General features: G+C 36.2%; 1 protein-coding gene and 1 pseudogene across 7 annotated transcripts in view; both read right to left on the reverse strand.

Moving 5' to 3' along the window:
- The window catches only part of OLA1 (Obg like ATPase 1), a 164,362-nt gene that overhangs the window by 114,502 nt on the left and 24,955 nt on the right, over positions 1-24,905 (reverse strand). The window contains exon 1 of one of the 6 annotated variants that reach the window (XM_086358845.1): positions 20,504-20,522. The exons of the other annotated variants lie outside the window; for them this stretch is intronic. The gene's annotated coding sequence lies outside the window, so the exon portion shown is untranslated. Of the gene's footprint in view, positions 1-20,503; positions 20,523-24,905 lie in introns of those variants that run through there. 6 annotated transcript variants of the gene reach the window in all.
- Positions 1-24,905, reverse strand: part of LOC147378572 (ATP synthase F(0) complex subunit f, mitochondrial pseudogene) — an 82,016-nt pseudogene that overhangs the window by 32,156 nt on the left and 24,955 nt on the right. The window lies entirely within an intron of this gene.

The raw sequence follows: 24,905 nt of genomic DNA on the forward strand, positions 1-24,905 counted from the left end.
GAATATTGACATGGATCTCTGTGCTTCTTAGACTGCTTGGAACAAATATGTTTCTTAAAAGTCAGCATAAATCCAATTTAAGAGCACTATTATTCTCCACTTGAAAAAGCCAGAAACCATAAGCAAATGGCAATGGATTTTTGATAAAGTCATCCAGTTTGATAATTTAAAATTTTTTCAGGTAAACCCTGACATGCTTAATCAGAAAATAGCAATTCCTCAGGAAATTAATACCAACTAAGAGAAAGACAGATCTTAAAAAATATCTTGATTTACAAAAAGTTGTTGACTTACCCCAATTCAACCAATTCTCTAACAGGTTCAAAATATACTAACCCTCCTTCTTTAAAAGTAAAAAGTTGTACATTTCAAATTGCAGTAAATTCAGTTAATTTTTTTTTTTTTTTTTTTTTGGCTCAGGGCCTCGTCCTCCCGCGGGCCTTTCTTCAGAGCCTCAGATCGCCTGGGCCTCCTTCTGCAACCTACCCTTCGAGGCACTGAAGCGACCGGAGGGTGCTCCCCGAAAAAGCATGCACCTAATTCCCTCACGAACCAGCCACCCCAAGCTCTCTCAGTTAAGTTTTTATCCACGCCTCTTTATACTTGAAATATCAACTATATGTAATTATTTTATTAAATAATTTTCAAATTTTATTATACATATAAACCTAATATATTTTTCAGTATTCTTAGAGATATTTAGTAGCATTTCAGAAGTCTATGAAAAAAATTTAAATGCCTATTTTCTAGTTACTGATCAAATCAAAACACAGTTCCCTATGAAGAACTAAACTAACTTTAAGGATAAACTATGGTGTAAAAAAAAAACTCTAATCTACAAGTGACTAAATCAATTCAAAGCAGATTTTTTTTTTAAATAACAGAATATAAATATTAACTACTTCTGTACAACCTAAAATATAAAATAGAACATGGAAATATACATGGTTTTCCAGATGACCACTATTGAACTAATAAGCCAATTTCAATTTAGGAATTCACCTCCACAAATGAAAACTATAAACAAACACAAGTTCCAAAGCCTCAGTGCTTTGGAAAAAGATCCAAATTTAATTATCTAAATTTAGGAAGCAAGAAAAAATTTTATAGACTTCACTTTCTTAAGACAAACGCAAGCACACACATCATACTTTATATGATCAGACTTTTATTACTTTCTGCATAAATTGTGCCAGTTAATTTAGTTTCCCAAAACTTGTACAAGCTAAACTCCTGACTTCTGAAAACAAGCATAAATTTTTCAAGGAAAAGCAAGCAGCTTAACAATTATTTTAAATAACAGCAATATTAAACTCTCCTTCTAAGGAATATACCTTATCTTCAAAATTTTCACTTTTACCAGAAGATGTAGAAGTATAAGGAAGATGTTAGAATATTACGCCTTCCTTGCCTTATTTTTTTGCTTTTTAATATCTTTTTCTTGATGTGGACCATTTTTAAAATTTTTATTGACTGTGTTACAATACTGTTTCTGTTGTTTATGTTCTGGTTTTTTGGCTGTGAGACATGTGGGCTCTTAGTTCCCCAACCAAGGGTCAAATCTACACCCCCTGCGATAGAAGGTGAAGCCCTAATGACTGGGCCACCAAGGAAGTCCCTACTTGGCGCTTTATTTTGGTTTGGTTTAGTTTAGGATCTGAAAGTGAAAGTGAAGTCGCTCAGTCGTGTCTGACTCTTTGCGACCCCATGGGCAGTAGCCTGCACCAGGCTCCTCCGTCCATGGGATTTTCTAGGCAAGAGTACTGGAGTGGGTTGCCATTTCTCCAGGGAATCTTCCCAACCCAGGGATCGAACCCAGGTCTCCTGTATTGTAGACAGATGCTTTACCATCTGAGCCACCAGGGTAGTCCTTAGGATCTGAGGGATATGACAAATTTAGACCACGGATAATGCTATAAGGAGCAAAAGATTATATGTATATGTTCATGCATTTTCTATTTTTAACTCAGTAGTTTATTTTACTCGTATCAGGGGTGGAGGGTAAAATACAACCAAGAGGCTCATTAAAAAGTTACTAGTAAAATTCTAACACCCCAAATCCTCAAAATGCAATTTAATGGCCACAGTATGACAATAACATGATAAATTGTAAACTATTAGTATAATACATCAACAACACTATCAATATTCTTATCAAACACCTCCATTTTAACAACAAAATACTAGGAACACATAGGCAAAATCAAATTATTCGACTTTCAGTCCATAATGAAAAACCTACTCATATAATCAGAGTATAAATTTGGGGGGGGGGTGTGTGTGTGTGTGCGAGTGTATTCTTTCATGCTGTATTGCTTCAGCATTCCTGCTATAATCAATAGAGCAAGAGAGTAGTCACCACAGTACCTGACCTCTGACTAGGGCAGAAATCTAAAGGCAAATACCTCTAGCAAATGTGTTACTCCTCGGATAAGACAGCAGGACACAGCATAATGGGTAAAGCTCCTTTCCTAAAGACAGTCACACTGCTCCAGTGACACTCTAAGGCTCCAGCACTCTCTGAACACACAACTTCAGGAGCACTTTTTCCTATTAGACTATCTAGCCCTGACAGAACATTAAAGTATGAAACTGTGAGTTACACTGGGATTTTGGCAATCTGGGAAAAGATACAAATGTAAAAAAGTAAAAACATTTAAGAGGTGCTCATAATGAATGCTAAAGCCTTAAAAATAAACAGATACTAACAGTACATTCTGGTTAAGGAGGCAGCTTACGAACAAAGCCTTTACAATGTGTATACTCTCTGGCTCAGTAATTTCTACTTCTAGCAATTTACCCCAAGGAAAAAAACTCAGGCAAGTGGACAGTGGTGCACGTAAGGTATGTACAACGACATGTGTAGTCTCACTCACCCACGCAGCCAAAAGTATCACGTGTATCCATGTGCGTGCTGTCATGGAACTTACATACTAGTAAGGAGAAACATAATAAACAAGTAAATGGATAACTGGCTAGAATTCAATCAGAGAGAATGATGAGAAGGGAGCATTTGGCAACATGGAAGTCACTGGTGACCTAGACAAGAGCTCTTTAAATGCTCTTTTGAGGGCAAAAGCTCATTGGAGTAGATTTTTTTAAAAAACTGAATGGAATCCAAAGAACAGTAAAAACAACCTCTTGTCAGTTTCACTGTGAAAGAGAACAGAGAGTAGCTGCTGGAGGGGGTCACTGCACCATGTCTGCACGGTCATGGGAATAAATCAATAGAGAGGAAACATGACACAGGAAAGAGAGGGCATGGGCAGCAGAATCACAATCATATGTCAGAGAGAGGGAAGCAGATTTCAGGTACAACTTGGCCTTGGCAGGGACAACTCACCTGTTATACTAAAACTCTGAAAAGCAGAGTATAAGGTGGATGTAGAATAACAGAACTCAAAAACACCAGGCCCAACTCTGCCTCCAGGCCCTTTCATTTTCCACTGTGCCCTGAATATTTACATAGTTTCACCCCTTACCTCCCTTAGTTCTTTACTCAAATGCCAACTTCTCAGTGACACCCTCCTTTGCGGTGTTTAAAATTGCAACCCCGCCACCCACCTAAACACTTCCTAACTTCCTTCCATACTTTATTTCCCTTAGCATCTATTACCATCAAATATACAATAAAACTTCACTTTTTAAACATTTCATTTACTATCTATAACAAATCTCTGAAGATACCATTAAAGAAAACTCTGACCTCTCTTTAATAAAATGGGACACCACGGCAACAAAAAAAAACAGGTCAATCTTTCCTAGTTTGACTACTATATGTGCATATAATATACTCTCAGAAAAAAACTATACATTTACTTCATCATCAACATCAGTTCTGGGGGGAGAAATCAGTTAAGTAAGCCACTGGCATCAGAATGAACTCGCCAGTGGCAAAGTCAGACTACTGCTAATCCAACCATCAGCTGTGCAGCAATGAGCTGGAACTGAGACCAGGAGAGTCCCTGTCTCTTTGTGGGTTTCTTCAGGTATTCAGGTACACACTAGGGCAGAGAAAACAGGGCAACACAAAATCTGCATTGGGTAAAAGAGAATCCTAACTTGAAAATCTGATTACATCACATAGCATTAATAATGTTTATCTTTTCATACTACTTGTTAACTATACTAAATAGCTATCATATCCCTCTATCTAATGATAACTAGGCTTTTCTCACTGATGGAGAGACAAGAGAACTGGTGGCCCTGTGATATGTAAGAGAAAAAAAAGGGGGAAGGAAGGTAGGGAAGAAATAATTCTGATCTGGGTATTACCACTTATAAACTGAATGATGTTAGGGAAGTCAAAATCTAGTCTCAGTTTCTTTGTGATAAAGATGCACTTTCCTCTCAAGATTGTTCTAAAGATAAAATATGATTCATATAAAAAACCGAGCACAGTACTGGCCCCAAATGTAACTCAAAAAATGGTACTCAGTTAAATCTTCTTCCCATTAAAGTACCAGAAATGCTCAAATCTCCAGAGACAGGGATTTTAACTCTGATTTCCAGATGAAGATGACAAACAGAAAAAAATGAGGCATCCGGGGAGGGATACAAGTATATTCTCTAATCCCACTTACTATTCGCTTGTTCCCAACTAGTAGGCTAAATTCTGTGCAATTAAAGAAGGAAATCCCAGCCTGATTCCATGCTGACTAGTCAGCTGCCCATAGTATCAAAGCAGAAAATTTCAAGTATCTAAAGTTAGTCTGGTGGACATCAAGTTTGATATCTAGCAGATTAAATCTAGCCTTCAAAAATAGGTATTTTCCCCTTTCCCTTTCATTGGGGGCTACATTTGGTTTGCTTCCAAAGGAAAGGGAAAATGTGAAAAAGAAAAAACAGAACTTTACAGTAAAAAAGCATGGGAAACACCAGCTTCATCAAGTGATAGTGGTTTACATATCCCTGATGTCGTGTAGATACTATGTCGTGTAGACACCTGGATACAATGTGAACGCATTTCATCTCTGTGGTATTCTTTCCAAAAACCCATAACCCTAGTCTAATCGTGAGAAAAAAATCAGGATAAACACCATTTGAGGGTACAACAGAACACTCCAACAGTAAAAACTGTCAAGGAAAAGAAGGACAGACTAACAAACTATCAGAGGAGGCCAGAGAAGACTAAGGAAACATCACACAAATAAAATGTGGTCTCCTGAACTGGATTCTAGAACAGAAAACAGCAGCAGTAAATAAAATGGTGCAATCCAAATAAAATCCAGTTTAATTAACAGTAATGTACCAATGTTGGTTTAATAAAGGTACCATGTTTTACGTACTTAGTTTTGACAAATCTACCACTGTAAAATAAGGGGATATTGAAACAAAGATAACGTAAGAGGAAACCAAAACTGGGTATATATATGAGAACTCCCGATGCCATTTCTGAAACTTTCCTGTGAATCTATATAATTATTCCAAATAAAAAGTTTACTCAAACAAAAGTGGGCACTGATGGCATGGAAAGATATTCAGGGTATTTTAAATGAGAAAATTAAGTTTCAGTAAAATAAGCATAATATGATCTTATATTCTTTGAAAATGGATTTCTATTATAAAAGTAATGTGTTCACACATCTAATCAAGGCTATGATTTTTCCAGTGGTCATGTATGGATGTGAGAGTTGGACTGTGAAGAAAGCTGAGTGCCGAAGAATTGATGCTTTTGAACTGTGGTGTTGGAGAAGACTCTTGAGAGTCCCTTGGACTGCAAGGAGATCCAACCAGTCCATTCTAAAGGAGATGAGTCCTGGGTGTTCTTTGGAAGGAATGATGCTAAAGCTGAAACTCCAGTACTTTGGCCACCTCAGGTAAAGTGTTGACTCACTGGAAAAGACTCTGATGCTGGGAGGGATTAGGGGCAGGAGGAGAAGGGGACGACAGAGGATGAGATGGCTGGATGGCATAACCGACTCGATGGACATGAGTCTGGGTGAACTCCAGGAGTTGGTGATGGACAGGGAGGCCTGGAGTGCTGCAATTCATGGGGTCGCAAAGAGCTGGACACGACTGAGCGACTGAACTGAACTAAACTGAATGTGTTCACATATTTACAATACTCAGGTATATTAGCCAAAGTAAAACTAGAGCATAAAAGAGAACCAAAAATCAGGTGAACTAACAAACAAATAGTTTATTTCGCTTTAATTTCAATCTTGAAACAAATGATCCAACTTAGTGAGGCAGCTCTGGTCCTTGCAGTCAACTATCCTCTAAGGCACCGCCACCATCTGCATGGTCTAAGCACTTCAGTTAAATTGGCATAAAAGGAGAAAGGTCCCAGGTGGCTCAGACAGTAAAGCATCTGTCTGCAATGCAGGAGACTGGGGTTCGATCCCTGGGTGGGGAAGATCCCCTGGAGGAGGACATGGCAACCTACTTCAGTGTTCTTGCCTGGAGAATCCCATGGACAGAGGAGCCTCGCAAGCTACAGTCTATCGGGTCGCAAAGTCTTGGACGTGACTGAAGCTAGTTAGCAAGCACATAAAAGGAGAAAAAGCAACTGCTAGCGGAGACATGGGCAATGCCTTAAAATCTAGGATAAGCGTCACTTCTTTTCACAATCCACTGCTGAAAATGTAGATTCATGTCCATTCTCACTGCAGGTTTGGAAATCTAGTAAAAATGAATGGACATGTGCAAGGAAGGAAAACACGTCCACTTCTGTGGACAACTAGTAATTGCCAGAAAAGGTAGACAAAAAGTAAAAATTATCTCACCATCTGCAAATAACTATTGTTAACATTTGAATATGAGACTTTTTTCTCTAGGGCTTAAACGAAACCAAATACCTGCTTTTTTACTTCATGTGTCACAGGGACCTGTCCATTTTAATATAAACTGCATAGTATTCCACTGAATTAATGTACTATATTTAATTTCACTTAATCTATATTTTATCCATTTTTATGACTTTCCTATAGTACCTAACAAAGAATCAGATGAACAGGCTGATTTTTTTTTAATATTCTTAACATACAGACAACAATAGAAAACAATGAAAAAGAAGACCACATTTACAATACCAAACGCAACAAAAAAAGATTAAAAACCTGGAAATTAATTTTACAAGAAATATGCAAAACCAACACAAGGAGGAACTTTCCAAACACTTCAAAAGTAGACCTGAACAAGTAAAAGAATACATGTTTCTGAATGTAAAGATTAAAAATTCTTTTTAAACTAACTTATAAATTTGTTATAATAACAATGCCAGTAAGATTTCTTTTTCTGTGATGAAGAAAGTTGATTATTAAGTTTATACAGGAAAAATAAATAATGAGACTAGCCAGGAACAGTGTGAAAATGAGGGGAACAGTCCTATCAGATACAATATATACTGTCTTTAATATGGAATACTTTAATGTCATTAAAATACTTTTAATGATTTTAAAAGTGTCACATTAGCAAATGAATAAACTAACATGCTGGTGAAACACAGTAAGATTTGAAACAGACCCAAGAATTTATAGGAGGGACTTACCTGGTGGCCCAGAGGCTAAGACTCCTGCTCCCGATCCAAGGGGGCCTGGGTTCCACCCCCGGTCAGGGAACTAGATCCCATATGCTGCAAATGAAGATTCCACATGCCACAACTAATGACCCAGCACAGCCAAATAAATAAATAAAAGGATTTCTAGGAATCTAGCATATGACAGAGGTGGCATCTCAAGTTAGCAAAGGATAGACTTTAATAAATATTATTTGAAAATCAAAGAGCTATTCTCAAAATGTACATACATATATATATATACATATATACACAGTAGAATGGATGTGTTACAGTTTACACAAAGATAGAACTCTAAATGAATTAAAGATTTACAAGTAAAAAATGAAACCATAAACATACTTAAAGAAAATATAGATGAATTATTTTATAACCCTCAGTTGGGGAAGGCCTCTTTGATAATAATTTAGAATTTTATATAGCAAAACAGACCATAAAAAGACAAAGACAAATGATCAATTAAAAAATATTTGCAACGCATAGATCTAATATTCCCCACATATAAAGAATTCTTAGTTATTACAGGGGAAAATAAAGAAAACACCCAATAGAAAAACAGGCAAGCAACATAAATAGGCAATCTGAAAAAAAAACACAAATAGCTATTAAACATATGAAGAGTTGCCCAACTTCATTTACAATTAAAAAGCAAATTAAAACTAACCCACAGGTTTGATCCCTGGGTCAGGAAGATCCCCTGGAGAAGAGAATGGCAACACACTCCAGTCTTCTTGCCTGGAGAATCCCATGGATAGAGCCCGAAGGACTACACAGTCCCTAAGCTGGCAAAGAGTCGGACACGACTGAGTTGCTGGAAGTGGTATAAAAATGGCACACTCCTAGGAAGGATATCTGCATTATCTGCCATAATTACCAATGCATTTTCCCTCTAACTCAACAACTCCATTTCTGTGAATCTCTCATAAACTTTCACATATATGAAATAACACATGTACTAGATTATTCATTGTGGCATTATAACATAATCAGAATAAAAAACTGGAAATAAACCAAGCATCCAGCACTACCAAACTTGTTGAATAAATGATCACGTTAGTCACACAAGGAAATAATGTGTCTGTGAAGAAAAATGAAAACAATCTCTGTGCACTGATATGGAGAGCTGTTCAGGACACTTTAAATGTCAAAAGCAAAGTGTATCACAGTTTATATGGTTGCTATTTTGTTTAGGAAACGGAAAGGAAAAATACTTAACTGTGTTAGCTTGTATTTGTATAAAAAATACTATAGAAGAATAAGCAATAGTAATAAAAAATACTAGAGTCGGGGGGGCACGGTAGATAGAGACAAAGGAAGACTTTTCAGTGTATATCTTTAGAAATCATTTTACTTTTGAGCCACAGAAGTTAGCCAGGTTCTTTCTCACTGTAAGGGAGTAGTAACAACTCTCCAGCTCTCTACATCCCAGGGCAGAAACTAAAAGTTCTGATAACTTTTTTTATACCCTCTTTTGGAATAAAAATATTTCCTGATGACTATTCTCTGCTTCCAAGGTTTAAAAATCCCAGTGTCTAAAATAACATGTGCCCAATTCTTATTCAAACCCCCTGCTCTAAATACATTCATTTTTCTCTTGTTAAAAGACTAACTACTTTAGATTGCAACCTTTAGTAAAATTAAATACGATCATAAGAATTTGTCTTCTGTGGCTTGTTGATTATACGAATAAAACAAACATATGTATACCACAATTCTCTGCATGTCATTATCATCATCTGGTATTCTACAATGTGTCTGGTTAGAAGGTTTTACTTCATGTGAAACACATCAATGTGCTCATACACTTTCCCTCCTTTGCCCACCCTTCCTCTCCCTCTCCCCCACCCTCCGCTCTTTCTGGTGGCAATTTTAAAACTATAGGAACACTCCAGCTCAGAAGGGATCCAAAACACAGGCTTCTGTTCTAGTTAAATATCCTATCTGAATCCTGCTGTGCTTCATGCTCCATCTGGATTTCTCTCCTGTTGTAACATCAGTATTTGCAAGAAAATTTCCTGCAGGAAGCATTTGTAGGTCTGCAATGTAAAATCCTATCATAAATAACCACTTTAAGGTAGGTAGAAGTTTGTATGTTCATTACCATGCCTTAATTATTACTATGCTAAAAAGAAAAATCATTGCTAATTTTTTATTCAGACATCACAGGCATAAACTTTCCAGTTGCATTCATGAAAAAAAAAATCTGTTAATATACTGTCTTCATATAGTAACTAATCCAAAATAGAAAACTATCCTCGCACCCACTGAAGTCTCCGGGACAGATGCACTGATTAGACACTTCAACGGCATAGCATATGATGTCTGAAAGGGCTTTCTGAGGCAGATGTTCCATCGCATGACTCATTTGATCATTTACTTATATACTAATGTCCACTCTATTATATCAGTTACATCAGAGTAACCATGCAGTGAAAAAGAAACCAAATTTTTTTCCTGCAAATATAAAGTTACCTTTTACTTTCAGTTTCCGAAAAGAACAAAAAATTCTTATTTGTGAGTAGTTTTCTGCTTCTGAATCATTGAACCCATGTAGAGTTTCTATATACAAACTATTGTCAAGGGTAGGAACTCAATTATTGCAGAGATATACCACTGGCTACCTTGGAAAATGTACTTATACTACACTTTACCTTTATAATATAACTGAAGAGTGGCATTCCTAAAGCTTTTTACAAAATATAAAATAAATTTAAGTGAGTAATTTTATTCCATTAGTTCTGAAATCTGCTCACTGAAAAAATTATCTGAAGAAAATACTTGTCATTTTAAATAATGTCAATATATTAGAGCTCTTAACTTATTTTAAAAAATTATAACCAGGACTATTTAACAAGACAACAAAGGGGAAATATTCAGATTACTTAGAATCCACTGGTAAAGTTATCTAGGATTGCTGTATAGAGTTAATGTTACTGTAAGTATAAAAGAAGTTACATAACTATCTAAATATTTATTCTAGTATCAATCTTAAGTCTTAATCAAACAGCTATACTTTGTTCTTTTTTTAACAGAAGAAAATGAATAAAAATGACTGCAATACAGTTTCAACTGGGAGTTTAAAAATTAGAATACTGTTAAAGTGATCATGAATATATCATAAGTATTGCACTTCATTTGAAAATCAAATCGTATGAGGATTATCCACACACACAAGGTTTTCAACATTTATCTCTTTATGTAATATTTACTGAAGGCAAATTTTTAAATTGAGAAACACCTTTAATAATATAACCACCTTCTTATCTGCTACCAAAATAAGGGGGAAATTTTTATGAATCTGTCATGTAAAATAGTAGTCAATAGCTGCATACAATCAGTAAACAAATTTAGTTCAAGGCAAGAATTAAATCACCATTTAATAGATTATTCTAGCGTGTAATACTTTAATTGTATAAAACAAAGCTGATGTCACAAATACAAAAGAACTTCTTGCAAAGCAAGTACCACAAGTAATTTCTATGTTGCCACTGATGGCTGACAAGTGATGAGCACTTTGTTCAAAAGTATACACCATGCACATAAGACAACAGGTGGTTTATAAAAAGAAAATACTGAAGTGAAGCTCTTAAATTGTTCATAATCAACATTTTTATGTTTTGCCAGAATATCTGCTTTAATCTTTGAATAGTCAAAAGGTTTCTTACACAGGGAAATGCAGTATTCCCAACATAAAAAAGGATAAGCTGAACCAGACAAACTAGGATTAACACTGGGCTAAAAGGCTTCCCAGGAGGTGCAGTGGTAAAAGAACCCACCTGCCAATGCAGGAGACACAGACTCTACCCCTGGGTCCAGAAAATCCCCTGGAGAAGGAAATGGCAACCCACTCCAATATTTTTGCCTGGAAAATTCCAATGGCCAGAGGAGGCTGGTGGGCTGCAGTCCATGGGGTTGCAAAGAGTCAGACACTACTGAGCATGCATGCAGAAAGTATTTATATGAAACAACATATTAATATATTGCCAATGTGTTGATATATTGCCAATGTACTTCATAGTTTAATAATTTAGGTTAAAATATTTTCAAAAAATTTTAATCTATTCTTATTAACTGATATCTGAGTACTGTTATTCAGTGCTAGAGAAAAGTCTCCCCATAAAAACAAGAAACAAACACCAAACTCTTTAGGCCTATTTAGCTACCAGTGTAAGAGGTGTTTTCTCATTGATGGAAAAAAGTGTAACAGATGCCAGTGTCCCAAATGACTAGCACTCCTCACTACCACCACCACTCAACCCAAGAATCTAAAAGCTTTTACGGGAGCACTAGAAGCTATGTTATTTTTGATACTGCTCTTTAAAAGAGAATAATGTAAAGCAGAATGAAATAAAATTTCAAGTTTAAGATATAGGTAATCACTATCCCAATCATCCCACTGCAATGAATTAATCACAAAAAATTTGATTTGGAATGGATTATGATTAAAAGATTTTTCCCATTCCTAAATATTCCTATGCACAAAAGATCCTTATTTGTGGTAAATGATTTTCACTGTTTTAGTTTAAAGAGCAGTGACTAGGGATGGAGAAGGGTAGACTTAAGTCACTAAAAAATGAGGAAAAAAATAAACAGGCAAGTGTGATTACAACTTCCCTTACTGTCACATTAATACATGCCAATAAATACTTAAATCTCTCTAAATCTCACATTACAACTGTTTAATTCTGGGGTATCTATGTAACATCCAATTTATTTACACATGCTAGCCAAATATTCATTTGCAGACAAAGCACCTAACACAGGCAATGTCTATTATTCAAAGCCTTTTCAAATGACCATGTAGCTGAAAGCTCTGCACATTAGAAGTAAAAAATTTTATACAATGCTTGCAAAACAAAAACGGTAAAGTCAAGTGATAAATTATTTTCATTTACCTGGAATAGTGGAACCTGAAGAAATCCGGGTTGTATTAATGAGAAGAATATAGGCAAATTCATAAAGAATAACAAAGACTTTGGGGCATATTCAAAGAATTTAGAACAGTGGTTCTCAAAGTGTGGTGACAGACCCCTGAGGGGTCTGCAAGTTCAAACCATTCTGCCATAATAATAACAAGATGCTGTCTGTCTTCCTCACTGAGTTGACGTTTGCAGTCATAGTGCGAAATCAATAGTGAGAGAACCACCAGGAACTTAGCATGAAAATCAAGGTGGTGATCTCAAACTGTACTAGTAATCACTGTATTCTTCACATACCCAACAACCAAGTTTCAGTTAAGAATGACCTTAATAAAAGTAAAAATTATTAATTTTACAAAATCTCAACCTGGGGTATACATCTTTTTAATATGCTGGGTGAAGACACAGAAGTACACATAAAACACTTCTGCTACATACCAAAATACCATGGTTATCAAGAAAAAGCATTTGAATTGCAAGCTGAACTAGTCACTTTTTCTGTGGAACATCATTTCTACTTGAAAGATCAACTGACATTCAAACCATGGTTATATCTGGCAGCCATTTTATTGTAAATGATAAAATTTAGGCTCTCAATTGAAAATTAAAATTTTGGAAAACTTGTAAGTGCTACCATGACGTTGACAGCTTCCCCATATGTAAAGACTTTTCTTATGAGATCTGTGGTGATATTAACAGATGTGATTTTGTGCTACAGTATAATGAAATATGTTATAATTCAAAAGATCTGCAGAATACTCACTGAGAATTGGTATTTTCCAAATGACTAAAGGTATGCATGGATAGAAGAGTCATTCAAAATACAAAATAGACCAATGGACTTTAATGCAAGAGAAAAAGAGTCCATTGCTATATTGCAGGCTTTATATTTCAATTAACTTTTAAGAAACTATTTATAAACTAAGAAACTATTTATCAACTATTTTTGATGCAGTATCAAAGAATAATATTCACAATTATCTAAAATGATTACTAAAATACTCTTCCTTTTTCCAATCACATATCTGTATAGGGCCAGATTTTCTTCATTTATCTCACTCAAATAAACATTGCAAAAAACTAAAGGTACAAGCAAATATAATCCAGCAATCTCCTATGTCAGACATTAGCAATTTGCAATATATAAAACACTCCCGCTCTTATTAAATATTTTTGTTTTAGAAAATAAAATTATTTTTCAAAAAATGTTAACATATAATGGGTTTACCACTGTTATTTTAAAGAACATTAAGAAAGAAAGACATTTTTAGTTTTAGTTTTAATTTCTAATATGGTAAATATGGATTGATAATAACCTATATAAATATAAGCTCTTGGTATATTTAATAATTTTAAGACTATAAAAGAGTCTTAAGGCCAAAAAATTTGAGAAATGCTGCCTTAGAGGTTATTAATTCAAACTTAATTTTAAGATATCTGTCCACCTTTCCATATAGACAAATGACTGGAAAAATTGCATTCTTTTTTTTTTAATAAATTTCTCTAGGGGATATAAAGAACGATAGCTGAGTGAGAAGCTATAGCAGTTAGAAAAAAAAGAACAAGTGCTCTTTTAGACACCTTGCTATTTTCAGACCTGGGGCAGAAAATAAAACAGATAAGCCAGGAACATCCTGCACATCATCCCAGATAGCATAAAACCATCAAACACTACTAGTGTGACATCAAAGAGATTGAAAATTTTTCGTTAATCACCTTTAGAGGATGCTAATGAATCAACTCATCATCGTGCCAACTTTATCCTAGGAAAAATGCCAACATATCCCATTTTTGTGTGTATCACCCAAACAACCAAAAACTGAGAGGGTAGAGACCTCAGTAAAGTGTTTCAATGGGACCCTAATTTAGTGAAAATAAGATCCTATAACCTTTAAATGTATTTTTTAATTCCAGATAAAATACTGATACATTGATGCTAATTAACAGTAAGCATCCACTTTCTAAAGTAAGCTGTATTTTGCTTACCATACATAAATTACCTTGAAAGAAACCCACACAAAACATCTATCTATGAACCAAGAAAAACTACAACTTCTCTGACTACAGGTGATCTTTCTTTCTCTCTGAACTCTATCCCCAGAAGTGCTTGTGAACATCAAAGTAATTACTATGAGTACTTTAGGCTCAAAAACAGAATGTGAAGATTTTCTTGAAGTAACTAGGTTCTAAGGTAAAGGAAACTAAAGAATTGAAACGTGGGACCAAGAATGTTAAAGTCAATTAACTAAAAATGTACACAACACATGAGAGATAATGGTTAATAGGAAGGGTTTTAGATCAAAGAGCCCCAATTCTACTTCCAGTTCTGCCATTTACTAACCTGAGTGAGCTACCTGCCCTCTTTAATTGTTGCTTTAGCATGTAAAACGGGAATAGTAGTGCATACTTCAAGTAAACCTTGTGAAAACTTAAATGAGGCCACAAATGTAATAATAAAGCTTTAAGCTACTGCCTAAAACATATTGTGTGCTAAGTTGCTTCAGTTGTGTACAACTCTTTGCGACCCCATGGACTATAGCCTGCCAGGCTCCTCTGTCCATGGAGTTCTCCAGGCAAGAATACTGGAGTGGGTTACCAGACCCTCCTCCACATATTAATCCTCAGTAAACAAAGCTTCTGGTACCAGTATCTGTCATTCTTCATGTCATGTAAAGGAAAAGAAAGGCGATGATGAGAAATGTTGGGAAGAACAATTTTTTTCACCAACTATCAAGAGATATCATTATCAGTCCAGTAAAGACTAGCTACCATTCTGCCTCAGCTGGTATAGGGCAGTTATCAAAAATGAAAGGAAAATACAACATATAAACATCAGGGTTAAGTAAACCATGTAAAATAATATTAACTTTCTCTCCTTTATTAGATTTCCTAACATAGTATTACCTAATAAGTCATTTAGTGAAAAAACAGAGACGTTTATAACATATGTATGCAATACTTGTATGCAAATACTCAGTATAAATCTATTTGCAAGTAAAGTAATTAAGTTTCCTAATGCCTCTCAAATGAAATGAAGCAAAGTTTAGAATTCTCATCCACAAATTACAATGTCAGCAAAGAAAGCCTGACAACAAGAACTGAAAGAGGTTGTAACAAAGAAGGATTCAAATTCAAATTCAAATTATAGTCTGGTCTTAATTTACATCAAATTTAACTCAGAGATTAACCACAAAGCCCTGCCAAGAATGGCAAACCAGGTAAACAGCAACCCCTAGTAAATTCCAGTGCGTTCAGGCTCCTCCATTCTCTCTCTTCCAACAACTGTTCTTCAGGAACAGTTCTACTCTTGGGGCTCTGCCAGCTATTTCCTTATCAAAGTCACTTAGCTTTTCCCCTTTACTCTCAATAGGGTAAATAGTTAACATGTAATCTTATTTCACTGATTTATGTATACTTTAAGTTGTTCCCAATATACACTGTACAACTGGTGTTTACAGCTGGTTAAATGCAGTATGATAATTTCTACAAAAAAGCAAATTCAAGAAACCCTGTTGAAAATCAACATGGCAATGGCTAGCAAGTAATGAAATGTAAAAGAATGTACCCTTTGATTCATTAATTTCTCCCCAATAAATATTTCTTAAGCAAATAATGGCTTCCCTAGTGGCTTAGTGGTAAAGAATCCACTTGCAATGCAGGAGATGCAGGCTTGATCCCTGGATCAAGAAAATCCCCTGGAGAAAATGACAACCTATTCCAGTATTCTTGTCTGGGAAATCCCATGGATCCTGGAGGGCTGCAGCCCATCATGTCCATAAAAGGGTTAGACATGACTGGGTAACTAACCAACAAAAAGAGCGAACAATACAATAAAGGCAAAAAGGTATGTGAATAAAGTCACTCACAGAAGCGTCATCTATCACAGCAGAATAACTAAAAACATACTCTAGTACCTAGGAAATGATAAATTGTAGATCACTGGCAATGAAATATTATCCTCTCGTTAAAAATTATTATTACTATTAAAGCTACCCTAAAATAAGAAAAATGTTTTATAATTTTCAGCAATAAAATGGTTTCAGGAAGTAAACACAGGGTAGTAATTAAAGGATGAGTTTTGCTAAAAAATCTTGACTCTGCCAACTCAGTAGCTGTGTGGTTTTTGGAAGTTATTTAAACTCCCTGAGATCCAGTTTCCTCATTTCTAAAATGGGCTAATAAGAGCTCATTCACAGGAGTATCATATGAGAGCACCGAAAAGTGCCTGCTCCTAACTCAGTACATTCCTTTCCCTATTACTCATTCATCTGATTCCTTCCTATTACTACAACCATGAGTTTATAAATAGCAGATCATATTTAAAATGGTGATATATAATAAGACTGTGGTTCTGTATTTAAAATCATAACCTACACTAAATTTCCTTTATGGGACTTTATTTTCTTAAGTTCTTTAAAGTAAAATATCAATCCTTGATCTGACTAAAACCCCAAATATAACACTTTCAATTGGTTTTAAAAACCATATTCAAAATAATTTTAATTAGAGTTCTTTCTCAAACTTTTTATACACAATACACAAATCAGAATTCAGCCTGAATATACAAAGATGGAAAAAAACAAGTTAGGAAATGAGTGGGGTACATGTAATCCCCTGCATTTTCATTTTCACTCTAAGGATTTAACAAAATTTGAACAGTAAATTTAGTTGGGGAATGAGGGAGAACACTATTCCCAGAAAGCTATAATGTATAAACACCATTTCAGTTCCATCGACCTGACAATTGGCGTACAAGAGAAGATCTTCACAGCTGACTTATGGAGAAGGTGGATACAGTCGTCCCTTTCCACTCAGGGAAGAGCAAAGCGGAACAAAACCACCTTCCCCTGACCCAACTCTTCACCTATATGACGGGTGAAGTGTCTAGAGGTCTGGTGAGACAGTGGGGTCTTCTTTAGTTCCCAACAGCAAGAACTCAGTCCGTCAAATCCAAGCCAGCCAGGCAACGTGCCTTCCGCCCTCCTGCACTGGGAGCGAGGACAGCAAGACACAGGGAAGATGGAGCAGGAGGAGACATCACAGGCCTGGAGGAGATCGCTCCAGGCTCTTGAGCAGTCTGCGGTTCCGGAGGGACACCCTGACCTCATAGGGGAGAGGAGAGGAATCTTTTGGTTCTAAAGGACTAGCGCTGCTACACAGCCTGCAGCCCTTAGAGGAAGCCCCGCGCTCCCTCAGCCGCCTAGGCTGGCAACCCACAAGCTCAATATTTTGAGTCACTGATGCAGGAAAATGATTCTGGGCCTACAATGGGTGGTTTACGGGTGTCAGTGTAAAATTTGCAAAGGGACAAGTTATAGTAAAACTGAAGACTTACACTGTAGTAAAACACAAGTGTTACGTTTTCACTCAAGTATAACAATGAATACACTGGTTTTCAAAACCAAATCAGTCTCAAACTTACATTTTTAACTTAACATAACGACAGTGTTCTGACAACTAAGAAAAACGTAGTTCAAACATTAATGTTTAAAAGATCAAGAGACTCTCCAGGACCTTAGAAGTTGCCCTTCCATCCCTGAGTAATTTCAACTCTTAGTGAGAGAAAAGCTTTTTAAAGAATCCATATAGTTGCTATTTTGAGCAGAGAGGACAGGAAAGGAGATCTCTAAAATGTGTCAGAAAAGACAATTAAGAAAAAAAAAAATGAGAATGCCTCAAGCACCTAAGTAAATATAAGACCACCATGAATATGAGGATACGTTTAAGCAATTAAACTGTAAACAGCTAGCAGATTAAATAACTTCATACACTATTACAGTGTAAACTAGAAGGAACTGTTTCCTACTGCTGCAATATTTTCCACAGTCAACAGAAGTTCATTATTAGAATGCGTTGTATATGTAGATGAGAACCACTGCATGATTACTTAACCCATTGAATTTGTACCGAGGAAACAAAGAAAACATATGTTTTTTGGTCAGATTGTTTACTGCAATCCAATACTAGATTAATTTAATAAATACTGCTGAAAAAGAAAATTACAGGACCCAAAGAAAAAAAACACCATTATTTTAGGATACAATCAAAGACAGCTTTATATTGGCAATTTGTGTCTAGGCAAAAATGTGTGACTCATTTTAAACTCTTAAATGACGTGCTTATGAGGAAGGGGGGAGGTGGTCTCTTGAAAAACAGCAATTTATGTTCTGTGGTAATTAAAGGTGATTTACAAAACATATAAACACCTAACTTAACCTAAAGGGGGGTGGCAATTAAATGAAAGCATTTTTACCTTCTTATTTAGCAGTTCAATAAAGTTGTAGTGCCTTGAGGGCTAACATTCTATATAAACTAGAAAGGCAACTTAAAACCTCTTTCTTCCATCAACACTACTTTTTAGCAAACACAGGCAACAAAACTAAAGGAACTCTCTGGAATCTTACTGTTAAAACTCTTAACTGAGCAATTTAGACATACGAAATTCAAACAAGACACAGAGGAATAGTAATACAAAACAGAATGAAGAGGCATCTGTCATTAATAACAAAAGAGAAAGGATCAGGGCTTTTATTTTTCCTGGCCAAAAATTCTAACCATCTGCACAGAAATCATCTACATAGATTAATTTTAATTCTATCTCATATGAACTTGTCTGCCCAGTTTAAGAGACGTAAGCCCAAAAGAGAAGTAAAATCAGTCAAGGGCTTAAAATCATATTGCAGAGTGGGAGCAAGGCGGGCAACAGACATTTTTTTAAGAATTATAAAACTTCATAGATCTTTCAAAATAAAAAGAAATGACATAAAAATCAAGCTACAATTAACAGTTATTCTGAAAATTGAAATGCTCTACTTACTAGATTATTTTTTTTAAGGAAAATAAACATTGGAAAATAAATTCAAATAGAAACTAAACTCCTCCATGTAATCAGGAGAGGAAAATAAGCACATATCCTTTCAGATTTTAAAGAAAAGGCAGTTACTTCTGAAGACTGGAAGCAAGGGACAGACATGAAATTTTATTGTGAACACTTCATTATTTCCTATTTTGTTTATAATAACCATGTATCATTCAGAATTTTTAAACATTATGAGTATTTTTTAAAGTATCAACATTTAGCCATTTATAATGAAAAGGTGGGGTGAAATCTGATAAAACCAAAACTGCCCACTCATTAGATATGATGGGGAGGGGGGATAAACAAATAACCAACTTATAATTCTATGTGGACTACTGGAGAACACTACCTAAATTATACATAACCCAACCTATTACAAGGGAATACTTTTTGATATCACATAGATGGCTACTGATTATATCACAAAACAACAATGGGCTGGCATGACTAGCAAGCCTTTCCCTTCACTTTGACAAATCAACAAGGAATTTTCTTCAGATGACTCTGCACTGGGGATATTAAAACAACTGGTGTAAATACAATAAAAATGTTAAGAATCTATTTAGAAGACTACACTTCCTTTTCTATTATCATTCTTCCTCTTGGGGTGGAAAAAAAAAAAGCCAGATGAAATGAAATACTGAGTTCTTAATGACCTTAACTCAATCTTTTCATCTCTCAAAGCCCAGCTCAGGTTGGGTGGCCAGTTCTTGGCTGTGTCTGTCAAGGGCACAGATAAGGTTCCCACGGTGGAAGGAAGAAACTGGATAATATCCCCTTACCAAGAATACATAAAATGAGGAAGAGATAACTGTACGAAAAGGAATTAGTTATTAGAACAAGGAGGTATAAAGGCAATCTGCCTTACATACACACACACTCAACCACACACCACTAAGGTACCTTAGAAATTCAAGTATCATTTAATGGCAGAACAGAACATACAAATAAAATGCTGTGGGAGCTCTCAAGGAAGTAACTTCTTTAACAACAGAGCCCACTAATTTCATTATCTGAGAATAAAATCTTTAATTAAATCATCCTGGCAGAACTGTCCTGATTAGCCCAGTTTAAAAACCAAACATTTTTACAGAGATAGCAGTAGATCACTGACAACTCGTGAATCACAACATTCTAAGCAAAGCCATCTTCTCACTGATTTAATACAGAACTCCTTAGAATTTTACTTGAATCATTTGTACATACCTTACATCAGACTTCCCTGGTGGCTCAGACAGTAAAGCATCTGCCTACAATGTGGGAGACCCAGGTTCAATCCCTGGGTCAGGAAGATTTCCTGGAGAAGGATATGGCAACCCACTCCAGTATTCTTGTCTGGAAAATCCCATAGACGGAGGAGCCTGATAGGCTACAGTCCACGGGGTCACAAAGAGTCGGACACGACTGAGTGACTTCACTCACTCACTACATTGGTATTTAAATAAGAAAATTTCTCATGTTTTAAAAATCAGAATACATGTTCACTTTTTAAAAAGCTAGCCAAGGGTCTAACATAAGAAAGGAAAGTCACCCACCTCTCTCTCCATCCCAATTCTATTCTCCAAAGAATCTATTAACAATTTGAGGTCTCTCTTCAAATTTCTTTCTATGAATATAAGTAACTAATATTGTAGCCATTAGCCACATATGGCTATGCTGATGCTGCTGCTAAGTTGCTTCAGTCGTGTCCAACTCTGTGTGACCCCATAGACGGCAGCCCACCAGGCTCCCCCGTCCCTGGGATACTCCAGGCAAGAACACTGGAGTGGGTTGCCATTTCCTTCTCCAAGGCACTAAAGTGAAAAGTAAAAGTGAAGTCGCTCAGTCGTGTCTGACTCTTAGCGACCCCATGGACTGTAGCCTTCCAGGCTCCTCCGTCCATGGGATTCTCCAGCCAAGAGTACTAGAGTGGGTTGCCATTGCCTTCTCCAACATATGGCTATAAAGTACTTGAAATGCAGCTAGTCCAAATGGACATGTGCTCTAAGTAAAAATTACACACCAGATTTCAAAAACATGGCACCAAAAAATATATCAATAAATTTTCATATTGACTAACACTGAAATAATATTTTTGATAGAGTAAATGTTATTAAAGTTAATTTCATTTGTTACTTTTTTAATGTGACTATCAGAAAACTTTTAACTACACAGGTAGCTCACACTGTATTTCTATTGGTCACCACTGGTACAAAGGCTAAGAGTGCAGGTTTTGCAGTCAGACTGGCCTTCCTGAGTACTACTCCCAACTATACCACCTACCAGCTATTAACCCTGGACACATGTTCTAAACTCTCTGCACCTACATCTGACTTACTCTGGGAATTGAATGAAATTCCTCACATAAAGCACTTACCACATAGCCTGGCACACAGTAAGTACTTAATAAATATTTGATGGCAACAAAAGAATAAAACTATAACCCAATTCTTTTAAAATCACTATACAGCATCTGTCTCTTCAGAAACGTCTCCAGATACGTCTATAGGTCACTACTGTGAAGAGCAGGTAGTCTCTGGAAAACAGCATACTCCAAGCACTTAACTTCTCTTTTTCTTTCCCCACATCCACCACACACACAAATACATGGATCTTTAACATGTTTACTATGTAGATTCTAAACATTCAGATCTAAAAGTGAATAAAACAGTGTGGTATGGTGAAAAAAAAGAGCTTAAAGAAGAGAGATGGGGAATATTCCCTAGTAGTCCAGTGGTTAGGACTCTGGCACATTCACTGCCCGGGGCCCAGATTCAATCTCTGGTTGGAAAACTAAGATCCCACAGGCTGCATGGTGTGACCAGAAAAAGAAAGAAGAAAGATGGGCTCGAGGCCAAATTTACATTTACTATGTACTTGAGCAAAACTACTTAATCTTTTTCTCTCAATACCCTCACCTATACAGCTGGGATAACACCAATCCTGCAGAATTGTTAACATTAAATAGAATACATTAGAAAAAAAATCTACCATAGTACCTAATATTTGGAGAAGGAAATGGCAACCCACCCCAGTACTCTTGCCTGGAAAATCCCATGGACAGAGGATCCTTGTAGGCTACAGTCCACGGGGTCACAAAGAATCAGATGCTATTGAGCAACTTCACTTTCACTTTCACCTAATACTAGGTGCTTAGTAATCATTTCCCTTCTTCTAGAAATCAAAATAAAATGCCAACAATTCAGACACATGCTAATATTGTTAGTAATGAACTGCTTGCCAGGCCATAACTGCCAGAGTCTGTTCATACCCTAAAGTGAAAGTGAAAGTGAAGTCGCTCAGTTGTGTCTGACTCTTTGCGACCCCATGGACACCAGGCTCCTCCATCCATGGGATTTTCTAGGCAAGAGTACTGGAGTGGGTTGCCATTTCCTTCTCCAGGGAATCTTCCTGACCCAGGGATCGAACCCAGGTCTCCCACATTGTAGACAGACGCTTTACCATCTGAGCCACCAGGGAAGTCCTAAAGAGGTATTTAAAAACATGCTAACTCTACAGTCATCCCAGGTTCCTACATTTTGTCCCTTTAACAAGCAACTGGGGAACAGAACTCTGGAAAGAACAGGGTACCACACATCCCATCTTCCCACCATTACCACCAACTACACACACATGCAAACACACAACAATTTAGGTGAAAATAATCAACTGTATTTGAAATTTTGTTTTCTATAACTATAAATGAGTACATACTTCACAATTAACAGTTCTATAAATCTGAACCTCCTATATGTTTCTAAATTGGGAACAAAACTGCCTCATACCTCAAAAAGCAGAACTCTTATTTCCAGGCTACAAGGTCATATCTCTAAGTGGCTGCTGAGAAACTAACAAGTTTCAACTATAAACTTGTTGACAGCTTGACAGTAGGTGCAATGATACAGCCAAAGGTGCTGTCCTTCAGATAACACACAAGCACTTTAGCTTTCTGTTGAAAAATCACTTCAAAACTTCAAATGCCAGCTTTAAAAAGCTAAGGATTCCATGAAATCAATAGTCTTGTCATGTTCAAAGCTTTAAATATCTAACAATAGGAAGTTATATTGCTTCTAAAAATTGGTAAAAGCAAATTATATTGGCTCACTGAACTCTAGAGAAAAAAATTATTTTTCTAAATAAAACATCTATGAGAAGTTACCACATATATAAATTTTAAAAGAATTTGCTTCCCATAATGTGGTTCCTATTTCCGTATTCTGTATTGTGTCACTTTTCTTTAACAACATGATCAAGGAAAACTAAAAGCACACAAAAAAGGAAAATTATGAATTCATAAAGAAATTTTGTTCTATAGTTAATACATACACCTCACCATAGAGTATACCCATAGCTCATCAGAGTTGTTTATTCAAAATTACAGATGCCATTTATGGCAAAAATATGGAGAAATTCCCACTTTTTAAAAGTTTTTCAATTTTCTAAAACTTTATTTCTTTACTTATTTTTGGCTGTGATGTGTCTTCGTTGCTGCACAGGGTTTCTCTAGTTGCAGCAAGCAGGGGCTACACTTTAGTTGCGGTACACAGGCTTCCCATAGCAGTGGCTTCTCTTCTTGCGGAGTACCGGCTCTAGGGTATCTGGGCTTCAGGAGTTGCGGCACCTGGGCTTCATAGTTGCAGTTCCCAGGCTCCAGAGCACAAGCTCAATAGCTGTGGCACAGGGGCTTAGCTGCTTCGGGGCATGTGGGATCTTCCTGGATCAGAGATCGAATTCATTATCTCTTGCACTGGCAGGAGGATTCTTTACCACTGAGCCGCCAGGAAAGCCCAGTTTTTCATTTTTTTTTAACTCATGCAAACCATTAAAAAAAATGTTCATGGTTCCAAAAAAATCTGTCTCTCTTCTCTGTACACAATTAGAGAATGACATCTGGCATTTACAAGACCATTTACTCAATGTCTGTTTCCTCCACTGGATTGTAAACACCATGAGGGAGGGTCATTTCTGTTTCCACTCACCATCATATCCCTTAGCACAACAGAAAGAGGTGCTCCACAAATAATGTGTCAAATAAGACAGAGTGGTCTAAAGATTTAAAGCCCCTCCATACTCACAAACATACAATCTTATTCTCTGCCTACATCACAATCTCGTCCATAAAGTGTCTTTATATCTTCATCCAAGTAAAGCTACCTAGAACAGTGCTTCTCAAACTATCTATTATGAGCTTTTGTGGAATAAAATAAAAATGAATTACTAAGCAAAACTTTCTAAATGCTCATTCTCAGTTGCTTATAGCTACCTGTCTAGGACCAGTAACAGAGAAAAACACTAAATCAGACTCCACCTCTGATTTATATTTCCTTCATTTGCATTAATTTGTTCATTACAATATTATTACCATAAAGTAGTGTTGACCTGAGCCTTAACCTAAAACTTTCTATTTTTTCAGAGGATTACTATGTTCGTGGGTCACTTCTGTAGAACTCAAACCAACACATAATTCCACCTATTTTCTCTCTTTGCTTTATATCCCTCTCTTCATTAACAACTAGCTGATCTACAGTTTCTCCTTAATCCTTTCATCTCTAATATATAACCCGGATGTTTTTCTCTCCTCTAGAATAATGGAATCCCCTCCTTTATCAATTCTGTCTTCTCAACACAT

Source organism: Bos grunniens, chromosome 2 (genome assembly GCF_055505025.1).
Source record: "Bos grunniens cultivar Pamir isolate PY7600 chromosome 2, Bosgru_T2T1.0, whole genome shotgun sequence".
Taxonomy (NCBI): Eukaryota; Metazoa; Chordata; class Mammalia; order Artiodactyla; family Bovidae; genus Bos; species Bos grunniens.